The sequence below is a fragment of the Hemitrygon akajei genome, unplaced genomic scaffold (assembly GCF_048418815.1).
Source record: "Hemitrygon akajei unplaced genomic scaffold, sHemAka1.3 Scf000048, whole genome shotgun sequence".
In the NCBI taxonomy this organism is placed as follows: domain Eukaryota; kingdom Metazoa; phylum Chordata; class Chondrichthyes; order Myliobatiformes; family Dasyatidae; genus Hemitrygon; species Hemitrygon akajei.
The window spans coordinates 3,445,793-3,457,846 of NW_027331934.1; the positions used below are offsets into that span (position 1 = coordinate 3,445,793).

The following is a 12,054-nucleotide window of genomic DNA, read 5'->3' on the forward strand; positions in this document are numbered from 1 at the left end:
ATGGTAGGGCATTGAGGAATGCAGTAGAACAGAGTGATCTCGGAATAATGGTGCATAGTTCCCTGAAGGTGGAATCTCATGTGAATAGGGTGCTGAAGAAACCTTTTGGTATGCTGGCCTTTATAAATCAGAGCATTCAGTCGAGGAGTTGGGATGTAATGTTACAATTGGAAAAGGCATTGATCAGGCCGAATTTGGAGTATTGTGTACAGTTCTGGTCACCGAATTATAGGAAAGATGTCACCAAAACAGAGAGAGTACAGAGAAGATTAACTAGAATGTTACCTGGGTTTCAGCACCTAAGTAACAGGGAAAGGTTGAACAAGTTAGGTCTTTATTCTTCGGAGCGTAGAAGGTTGAAGGGGGGGGGGGGTTTAATAGAGGTATTTAAAATTATGAGGGGGATAGATAGAGTTGACGTAGAAAAGATTTTTCCATTGAAAGTAGGGGAGATTCAAACAAGAGAACATGAGTTGAGAGTCAGGGGGCAAAAGTTTAGGGGTAACACGAGGGAGAACTTCTTTACTCAGAGAGTGGTAGCTGTATGGAACGAGCTTCCAGTAGAAGTGGCAGAGTCGGGTTTAATTTTGTCATTTAAAAAAAAAATTGGATAGGTATATGGACAGGAGAGGAATGAATGGTTATGGGGTGAGTGCAGGTCAGTGGGACATGGTAGAGAGTGAGTGTTTAGCACGGAAGAGAAGGGCCAAGATGGCCTGTCCCATCACACACACCCGGGTTCAGACACAGACTGAATGTCCCTCCACACTGTCCCGTCAGACACAGAGTGAATCTCCCTCCACACTGTCCCATCACACACTCCCGGGGTCAGACACAGAGTGAATCTCCCTCCACACCGTCCCATCACACACACCCGGGTTCAGACACAGAGTGAATGTCCCTCCACACTGTCCCATCACACACTCCCGGGGTCAGACACAGAGTGAATCTCCCTCCACACCGTCCCATCACACACTCCCGGGGTCAGACACAGACTGAATGTCCCTCCACACTGTCCCATCACACACACCCGGGGTCAGACACAGAGTGAATCTCCATCTGCATCGTACCATCACATACTCCTGGTGTCGGACTCAGAGTGAAGCTCCATCAAAACCATCCCATCACAAACTCCCGGGGAAGACTCAGAGTGAATTTCCCTCCACACCGTCCCATCACACACTCCTGGGGTCAGCCACAGAGTGAATCTCCCTCCACACCATCCCATCACACACTTCCGGGGTCAGACACAGAGTGAATCTCCCTCCACACCGTCCCATCACACATTTCCGGGGTCAGACACAGAGTGAATCTACCTCCACACCGTCCCATCTCACACTCCCGGGGTCAGACACAGAGTGAATCTCCCTCCACACAGTCCCATGACACACTCCCGGGGTTAGACACAGAATGATTCTCCCTCCGCACCGTCCCAACACACACTCCCGGGGACAGAAACAGAGACAATCTCCCTCCACACCGTCCCATCACACACACGCGGGATCAGACAAAGAGTGAATCTCCCTCCACACCGTCCCATCACACACTCGCGGGATCAGACACAGAGTGAATCTCCCAACACATCGTCCCATCACACAGTCGCGGGATCAGACACAGAGTGAATCTCCCTCCACACCGTCCCGTCACACACACACCTGGGGTCAGACACAGAGTGAATCTCCCTCCACACCGTCACGTCACACACACTCCCGGGGTCAGACACAGAGTGAATCTCCCTCAACACCGTCCCATCACACACTCCCGGGGTCAGACACAGAGACAATCTCCCTCCGCACCGTCCCATCACACTCTCCCGGGGTCAGACTCAGAGTGAATCCCCCTCCAGACCGTCACGTCACACACACTCCCGGGGTCAGACACAGAGTGAATCTCCCTCCGCACAGTCACGTCACACACACTCCCGGGGTCAGACACAGAGTGAATCTCCCTCCACACCGTCCCATCACACACTCCCGGGGTTAGACACAGAATGATTCTCCCTCCGCACCGTCCCATCACACACTCCCGGGGTCAGACACAGGGTGAAGCTCCCTCAGCACCGTCCCATTACACACTCCCGGGGTCAGACACAGAGTGAAGCTCCCTCAGCACCGTCCCATGACACACTCCCGGGGTCAGACAGAAAGTGAATCTCCCTCCGCACCGTCCCATCACACTCTCCCGGGGTCAGACACACAGTGAATCTCCCACGGCACCGTCCCATCACACTCTCCCGGGGTCAGACTCAGAGTGAATCTCCCTCCACACCGTCACGTCACACACACTCCCGGGGTCAGACACAGAGTGAATCTCCCTCCACACTGTCCCATCACACACTCCCGGGGTCAGACACAGTGTGAATCTCCCTCCACATCGTCCCATCACACACTCCCGGGGTCAGACAAAGAGACAATCTCCCTCCACACCGTCCCATCACACACTCCCGGGGTCAGACACAGAGTGAATCTCCCTCCACACCGTCCCATCACACACTCCCGGGGTCAGACACAGAGTGAATCTCCCTCCGCACCGTCCCATCACACACTCCCGGGGTCAGACACAGAGTGAATCTCCCTCCGCACCGTCCCATCACACACTCCCGGGGTCAGACACAGAGTGAATCTCCCTCCACACCGTTCCATCACACACTCCCGGGGTCAGACACAGAGTGAATCTCCCTCCGCACCGTCCCATCACACACTCCCAGGGTCAGACACAGAGTGAATCTCCCTCAACACCGTCCCATCACACACTCCCGGGGTCAGACACAGGGTGAAGCTCCCTCCGCACCGTCACGTCACACACACTCCCGGGGTCAGACACAGAGTGAATCTCCCTCAACACCGTCCCATCACACACTCCCAGGGTGAGACACAGAGTGAATCTCCCTCTGCATTGTACCAGCACACACTCCTGGGGTCAGACATAGAATGAAGCTCCCTCCACACCGTCCATCAGACACTCCCCCGGCACAGTCACAGAGTGAAGCTACCCCCACATCGTCCCATCACACACACCCGGGTTCAGACTGTTGGGCTTTAAATTCTGCCCTGTGTTCGTTTAGGAAGAGAGACAACCAACACCGGAATATTACAAAACTTGGCTTTAATGCAGAAGCGTAACTGGCACAGCGAGGAGACAAGACCCTGCTGGGAAGGCGCGTTCTCCCCTCCCCTTACATTCTTTTCTTATTTATACCCCTTTCCCTTAGCCCAACCCCCGCTACACATATCTGATAATGCTGAACTTTGTTATACATATTTGGTAATATTGGACACTTTTGCCCTTCTAATTGGTCTGATATCAATTTTTTCACGAATTCCCAGTTTTTACTGAATCACGTGACACTTGCAGTTTAGAGACAAAGGATCCCTTGTTTCGCTCCCTCCCTTGTATTTCTGTCTGCTAATATCACGCTGACCTGAACTGGCAGTCGCAAATTAACCCTAACATTCCCTCCCTTGGCCTCCCCGAGGCCACATCCCTTACAAGCTTTTCCGCGGCTGTCGGGACCAGGCAGGGAGGCGAGCGTCCCCCCGGCACTCTTTGTCATGCCCTCCCTTTTTGCATTTCCTGATTTGTCCGACCTAGGGTCATAAAGTATGGGTAGGGGTTCCCTAAGCATCAGCAATTTTTACAAGTAGCACGCAACATTTCTGAAAACTTATTCAAGAACAAATTCACAATCCCCCCTTTGCCATTGTCCATTCCAGTCCGTGTCCTCCCATAGCGCGTCCGCTTTCAGGGAGGGCCGTGTCCTCTCCCTCCACCGGGAACACCGGCGTTTGGTACGCCGGTGGAGGTCCATCCTTTCCAGTCAAAGCTCGATCTATAGTCCGGACGACTAGGGTCCTGATACAGGGTATGCAACAACAACCACACGTGATAAAAATAGCAATTGAAATAAACAGTCCTAACGCCAACTGTCCCAGGAACGCTCCCCACTTACCAAAGGTCTTATTCAGCCAATCTACCACTGGGTTGTTTACCCCAGACTGCTCTTTCAGCTCGTTGGCCAACGCCCGGAGTTCTATCAGGCTCCTGGTCAGCTTTCCGTCTGGTCCACCCCGTTCCCCACCAAACATCATCCCAGGAGGCACACCACTGCCCTCCCGCCGTTTATCATTAAGTAGTTGCTGAGCAACAGAGGCACACTTTTCTGCCTCAACAATAGCTTCCCGCAACTGTTTCAATAAATCATTTTCTGGAAATTTTCCTTCTCTGCTTCCTTTAACAATGATTTGAAATCAGAGATACTTTTCTTTTCATTATCTTTAGCTTCCAGACAAGCACAGTTATCAATTTTACCATATTTCTAAAAACTCTCATATACTCTGTTACTCAACACACAAATGTCTGAGTTTCGGTAACTTAAAGTTGAAGTGTTCCATGGCTCCCCAGTGCACGGAGAAAATCAAATGTGGGACAGTCGCCTTTCAAAACCTGACCTTCGCGTGGGAGATTTCTCCTCTTAACAACCAGTCTAAGGTAAGCGCCGTCAGTATCTCTGTGCACTGTGGTGTACCTGGCAACACTTTTATCCTCCTCACTCCTGAGACTTTTATGCCCCTCTGGGCGGCGGGTACCCTCACTCAGAAGACTTTTATGCCCCTCGTGGGCGGCGGAGGATTCTTCTACAAACAAACAAGACAAAGTTAGTACTTACCAAAACAAGACAAAGTTAGTACTTACCAGTCACGATTCTGCACCGGGAATAATCTTTCCCGAGGTAATTTGGGGTTGGTGAGGATCCGTCGGCAGACAAGATCTAACTCAGTAATTTAACTATCTAGTGGAAGTCTTTGATATAACAGGCACTTCCTGACCTTAGTCGGGGGTGCGGCCGCAAGTTGTCTGCTGTCGGATCCGCCAGCCTGTTGTCTCTTCCCTCCCCACGTCGGGGTCACCAATTGTTATGCTTTAAATTCTGCCCTGTGTTCGTTTAGGAAGAGAGACAACCAACACCGGAATATTACAAAACTTGGCTTTAATGCAGAAGCGTAACTGGCACAGCGAGGTGACAAGACCCCGCTGGGAAGGCGCGTTCTCCCCTCCCCTTACATTCTTTTCTTATTTATACCCCTTTCCCTTAGCCCAACCCTCGCTACACATATTTGGTAATGCTGGACACTTGTGTCCTTGGTCCGATGCCATTTCTTCACGAGTTCCCTGGTTTACTGAATCACGTGACACTAGCAGTTTAGAGACAAAGGATCCCTTGTTTCGCTCCCTCCCTTGTATTTCTGTCTGCTAATATCACGCTGACCTGAACTGGCAGTCGCAAATTAACCCTAACAATAGATAGATACTTTATTCATCCCCATGGGGAAATTCAACTTTTTTCCAATGTCCCATACACTTGTTGTAGCAAAACTAATTACATACAATACTTAACTCAGTAAAAATATGATATGCATCTAAATCACTATCTCAAAAAGCATTAATAATAGCTTTTAAAAAGTTCTTAAGTCCTGGCGGTAGAATTGTAAAGCCTAATGGCATTGGGGAGTACTGACCTCTTCATCCTGTCTGAGGAGCATTGCATCGATAGTAACCTGTCGCTGAAACTGCTTCTCTGTCTCTGGATGGTGCTATGTAGAGGATGTTCAGAGTTATCCATAATTGACCGTAGCCTACTCAGCGCCCTTCGCTCAGCTACCGATGTTAAACTCTCCAGTACTTTGCCCACGACAGAGCCCGCCTTCCTTACCAGCTTATTAAGACGTGAGGCGTCCCTCTTCTTAATGCTTCCTCCCCAACACGCCACCACAAAGAAGAGGGCGCTCTCCACAACTGACCTATAGAACATCTTCAGCATCTCACTACAGACATTGAATGACGGTTCGGTTCGAGGGATTGAGTCGAGTAGTGATGGAGTGAGAGAGACGGAGAGTATTGAGTCTTCAGGTAAGCTGACGCCGTCGATAGTCCCGTCGTCCTCTGAAATCCTTTGGAAGTCACCGACTGTGACCACTACAAACGGGACCGTTCTTCTGTGGTGGAGTTATTAACCCAGGCGAGGGAATGGGCACACGAATAACTCCCCACCAGTCACAGCCTTTTCACACTGCGAGAGCCACTGATCGATGCTCCTGATCGATCTTCCAAAGTCCACTTTTTTCTGTGGACACAACAAAGCTCATTCAGTGTCCAAAACCATGTGTCTGGTGGTCTATCAGCGGACCTCCTACTTATCTCTCCGTGCTGAGCCCCAGCTGTCCATCAAACAGTTCCTCCCTTCTCTCTCTGTAAGAACACAGAAGTTGACAGTGTCCTTGTAAAAATGTAAACAAGCTTGCAGAGAAACCATAACACTCTCTCTCTCTCTCTCTCTCTCTCTCCCCCCTCCCCCCCCCACCTCTCCCTCTCTCCAACAAGGTGTTCGGTGTTGAACAACAACTCCTTCTCCTCTTTTCAAAAACACAGTTCATAGGGGTAATTCAGGACCCCGTCACAATACTAATAAAGATAGTGGTTTTTGACATCGAAACCAGACTCCATTAGTGATCTGTTGCTGGTGGTACGTAACAATTGCAACAACCCAGCTGTCTGAGGCACAGTCCTTTTAAAATTGGTGAAAATGACCCAAAACGTTGAAAAGAGCAGGGAAGAAGGAGTTTAAACCAACTTCGTCCGGAGCCCTGAAGAACGTCACAACCACAGTGAGCTCATCGTCTTATTCAGCCTGGAGAAAATTATGCAGGAAATTCATGCAGGTGCATAAGATGATGAGAGGCATTGGTCGTGTGGGATAGCCAGAGGCTTTTTTCCCAGGGCAGAAACGGCTAACGCGAGGGGGAATAGGTTTAAGCTGCTTGGAAGTAGGTACAGAGAAGATGTCAGAGCTAAGTTTTTTAAGCAAAGAGTGGTGGGTGTGTGGGATGCACTGACAGCAACAGTGATAGAGCCGGATACAATAGGGTCTTTTAAGAGACTGTTAGATAGGTACATGGAGCTTAGGAAAATAGAGGGATATGCGGCAGGGTAATTCTAAGCAGTTTCTAGAGTAAGTTACATGATTGGCACAACACTGTGGACCAAAGCGTCTGTAATGTGTTGTAGATTTCTATGATTCTATGAAATTCAAGGGAAATCTGTTATGAGTGATGAACAGATCTGATGGTCAATGGGGTGAAGAGTTAACCATCCTCCCCCCCCCCCGAGAAACACGAACTATTACTGTTGCTATGCTGACCATGAGAATGAGACGAAAAACAGGCAAGAACATTTGCTACAGATAAGAGAGGGGAGAGAGACTGTTGATTTACTGTATTATGACTTCTGCAAGGGTTATTTATCTTCTACTATTTTGCTGATAAACATTCCTCAGTGGACTGAAGGAGTGGCCTGATTTGACGGACACTGTCATTCAGGATTGATGGATAGCTGAGTCCCCGTTAGTAGGGATAAAAGACAGGTCTGGAGACACACCCTCCAGATACGCCAGTGGACACTGATTGAGTGTTGGAACCCACGGGAAGGTGTGGGGCATCGGAGACCGAACAAAGGATCAGTCAGTTTAACTCACAGTGTTATAGCAGGGCTGGTGGGGGCTTGTGTGTGTGTCCACTCATGCCAGAGTGACGAGTCCACCACAGAAGAACGGTCTGGCTGAAGACCAGAGGGGTCATAACTGAATGACCACAACGGTACGACGGATTAAGAAAGCAAAGGAAGGTTTGGCTGCTGTAGCTGTTACATCTATCTATCTCTCTCTCTCTCCTCTCTCTCTCTCTCTCTCTCTCTCTCTCTCTTCTCTCCTCTCCTCTCTCTCTCTCTCTCTCTCTCTCTCTCTCTCTCTCTCTCTCTCTCTCTCTCTCCAATGATTATTGTAATCATTACAATAATCAATACAACAACCATAACTACATCAGCACTCATGAACTGAACTGAACTTATACTTTTCTATGACAATTCATTTACCCCTAGACATCAATAGAGCTTGTTTATTATTGCTTATTATTATTCCTACACTTTTAGGTTTATTACTGCTAACTTGTTTTATATGTATATTTGCATTATTGATATGGTCTTGCTTATTTTTATTAATAAACACCTTTAGTTTGGTACCAACAGACTCCAACGGATTCTTCTTTCTCTGCTGTTTAAACACCCAGTTACGGGGTACGTAACAAATCTCCTATCCATAGAGTAGTAACTAGTTGCAACCTGTCATCTCAGGGAGAGCAAGAGGGGAATGGCAGGGATATATTTTCATATACTGATATGGAACAGAAACATGAGCAGGGACAAGATGGGCCGCGTGGCCTCTCCAGTGAGGCACGGAATTTGATACAGAACTGATTTATCTATCACAGATCCACAATATTAAACAGCAGTCTAGTTTAAGGCTAACATCAGCAGAACAGACTCCTCCAATGCTCAGTGACCAGGGTTCAGTCCTGGGTGCGATGAGCAGCCGCAAGAACTGCAGAATCTGACAGTAACAGTCCCTCATGAAACCTGCAGCTGCCTTCAGTCACCGTGATGGTTAAACATTTAACACGGAGCTGATTTGAAACTTCCTCCCTGATGTGAAGTTGCTGGTGTTGCAGCAGCTGGTATGATTGAGTAAAACTCTTTGCTCACTCCGGACAGAAATGTGGCCTCTATTTATTGTGAACTCACCGGAGCATCACAAGGTGGGTTAACTGAATGAGTCTCTTCGCACACACGGAGCAGGTGAACGGTTGAGGTTTTTTTCTTCGCCAAGAAACAAAGAAAGAGCATGAAAGTCGTTCAGATAGAAAAATCAAACTCCAACCCCACCCCCAGCTTAAAAAAAGAACGGTATCCGATCATCAATCCACAACGCGCCCCCCTCCCGCACAAAAGGGAACAATAACATCGAGACAACCCTAGCCCGCACAACTGCGGAGGAGCCGGTGTCACCAGTGTGGAGGCGGCCGCACCGGGAGCAGCGGACACAACGGGCGACCCCGGAAGATTCACAGGTGAAGTGTCGCCTCACCTGGAAGGATGTTTGGACAACGGAGAGAGTTCGGCCGTCCGACCCTTTCACTCTGACACCCCGAACTCCACATCAAATCCGTCCAAACGAATCTGGGCGAACTTTAATGACCAATAAATATAATTCCTCTCAGCGATCAGCTGTCTGAACGATCCCCTGACTCTGAGAGGAAGGGGTATCTATGGTCCACACTGTCAGGGTGTTGAGTTTACTAGGAGACAAAGACTGCAGGGACGAGAGGTTTTCTGTTGACTAATACACTGTGTGTGGACCCCGCTGGCAATTCTGGTGTTGTGACCCGAATCGAGACAAACACCACGCTGCCCACTCCACCAACAACACGGCACAGCCGGACACATAACAGGGGACTTTACATCCCACAACACTGGATTCAGTGATGAAACCCGTGATTAATGTTGTTGTCCCACTGAAAACTCCATTAAGGTGCTTTTAAATGCCAGCGCAATCCCACAGGTGACGTCACACAGCTCCTCCCCCCACGCGCCTGACGTCACACATGGGCTCCCCACACCGGATCTGCCCTCACGTGCGCGGTGTCTTACGTCACCCACGCGCTGCTGTGCTCGAGCTTTATCGATTTAACGGCTGGGCTAATAATCACGTGACCAGCCCCTCCCCCACCGCTGTCAACACAGGATTCGGGAGCTGCGCTATTCCCATTGGTGCGAAGCGATGTCAATCACTGGTTACAACCAGTCGCGGAGGCGGACAGGCCGAGTGGGCGTTACCCCGCTGAGTCCGTCTCCCGCTCAAGCGCCGACCGCCTCCTCAGAGCGGAGAAAACCTCAAAGTAAATGTCCGCTTTCTGATTTATTTCCATTCCCCTCCGAGGGAAGTTGGGGCGTTTGTGAAGCGTCTCCCGCGGCCGGAGTCTGATGTATCGCTGAGAGGTAGGAGGAGACCGCTCGGCCCGTCGGTTTGATGCCGGTTCCCCGGAGGGGATTTTATTGAAAGGATGAAGATGGTGAGAGACGGGGCGGACAGGATGTTTGTCCCGGTGGGGACAGGAGGGGCTCATCTGTGGAAATGTCTGGGCCCACGGTGGTGTCCAGCAGAGGGATTCACCACATTGGGGGGCAAACACCGGCAGACTGTTGCCCTGCAAGCGGGGCCAGTGGTCCGGGCAAAGTGACCATTATTTGTGCTTTGTTGAGATTGTACCTGGAATATGGTGTAAAATCCCGCTCCCCATACTAACACGGGTTATACAGACCAAAGAACAAACTGCCGGAGGAACTCAGTGGGTCGGGCAGCATTTGTGGAGGGAAATGGACCGTCAACATTTCGGGCCGAGACCCTTCCTCTGGACTGAGAGTGGACGGGAAATAGTCAGAGAAAAGAGGTGAGGGGTGGGGATGGGGCAAGAGCTGGGGAGTGAGAGGTGGATCCAGGTGAGGGGGGAGGTGGGAAGGTGGAAATAGTGACAGGGGTGGGAGGTGAGTGGTTGGGGCAACACGGGGCTGCAGAAGATGGAAATTAATTCCACAGAGGATTAACAAAGAGGCTAGAGAGTATTTGTTATAGAGAGTGCAATGAAGATTCACCAGACTGATCCCTGGAGTGGTGGGGTCATCATATGAAGAAAGATCAAATGCGATAACCCTTTCATTTAGAGAATCGAGGACTGAGAGGTGAACACATTGAAATGCACAACATCATTACCGGTTGAACCAGGGATCCCAGTCTCTGAAACAGGGATGGACTGTCCGGGACTTAGATGAAGGGAAATGTCTCCATTCCGAGGGTGGTGAATGTCTTTAAATCCCCACCACAGAGGGCGGTGAAGACTCGGTGATCGTCCTCACGTAAAACAGACGGCGGCAGATGTGTGGAGACCGAAGGGATCGAGGAAATGAGGATCGGGCAGAAACATGTGGCTGAGATGGGAGAGCATCCGCCACCTTGCTGATGGTTAGAGGGGCTGAATGGCCTCCTGCTGTTTCTCACTTGATGTTTCAGTGTTCCTGTCCAGCAAGGCTCTGGAGGAATGTGAATAGAAATTAGTGTTTATAAACACAGAACTGATTTAAATGAAATGAGAACATTTCCTGTTTGGGTCTGAATTATGTTTTGGACCGGGATGGGAATTAAGCCGGTGACTCTGTGACCTGGAGGTGGAGTGAAAGGGATCGGGGAAGATATGGTGTGGAAAAATAAACATGTATCTGGGGTAAATATGGAATAATGTGGGGAATGTGGTGGATGGGTCGGGCAGCGTGTGAGGGGCAAGGAGCAGAGTCACCGGTTCAGGAGGGAAACCCTCCACCCGTCACCTGATCCCGTTTCCCATTCATGTTATTTTGCAGATCTGCAGCATCTGCGGGTCACTGCTCTCCTTGTACGTGTAGCTTCATCTTTCGCCCGTTCAGACAAGTCAGTGAGATCTTGATCTGTCACATCCTCTTATTGTGGGTGGACAATGTTTTTTTTTCTCTGCAATACTTTCTGCATGTTTCACTCCACTGTTTTGAGGTGCTGAAGTGCAGCCGATGTTTCTGGGTGTCTGACCCATTCATGTGAGAATTTAGCCATTTGTATTTATCTGAGCTTCTCATAAATGTGTAAAGTTTAGTTCAGCTTCACTTCAGAATTTCCAAAGCAACACCCAGTCAGTCAAATTGCTCCACACAATTAAAATAGCTTATTACATTTTTTTCTATTTTTGTACTATATATATGTATATTCTTATTTTAAATCACAATTGTTAATAACTATTGTTATGAATTGGGTTCTACTGCTACCGCAGGGACAACAAATTTCATGTCATATGCCGGTGCTATTAAACCTGATTCTTATATTGATATGGGAGACCCACCACCGGTCACCTGATCCCAGTTACCGCAGATTGTAATGTGAGATTGAAGCATTTTCCATATATTTGCTTTCCACAGAAATGACAACAGTTCAGTTTCCTTCTGAGCTTCTAGAGCAGAAGCTCAGTCTGTCTAATATTTCCACACAATTAAAATGGGGAAATTTGTTTATTATCATCATGTACTGAGCTACAGTGAAAATCTTGCCTGATGTACCATCCACACAGATGGATACATTTCAACAGTACA

General features: G+C 49.1%; 2 protein-coding genes across 2 annotated transcripts in view; one reads left to right on the forward strand and one right to left on the reverse strand.

The window, feature by feature from the left end:
- LOC140720955 (NACHT, LRR and PYD domains-containing protein 3-like) overlaps positions 1–12,054 on the reverse strand; it is a 320,684-nt gene that overhangs the window by 261,463 nt on the left and 47,167 nt on the right. The gene's annotated exons all lie outside the window — the stretch shown is intronic.
- LOC140720891 (NACHT, LRR and PYD domains-containing protein 3-like) overlaps positions 1–12,054 on the forward strand; it is a 1,078,849-nt gene that overhangs the window by 75,591 nt on the left and 991,204 nt on the right. The gene's annotated exons all lie outside the window — the stretch shown is intronic.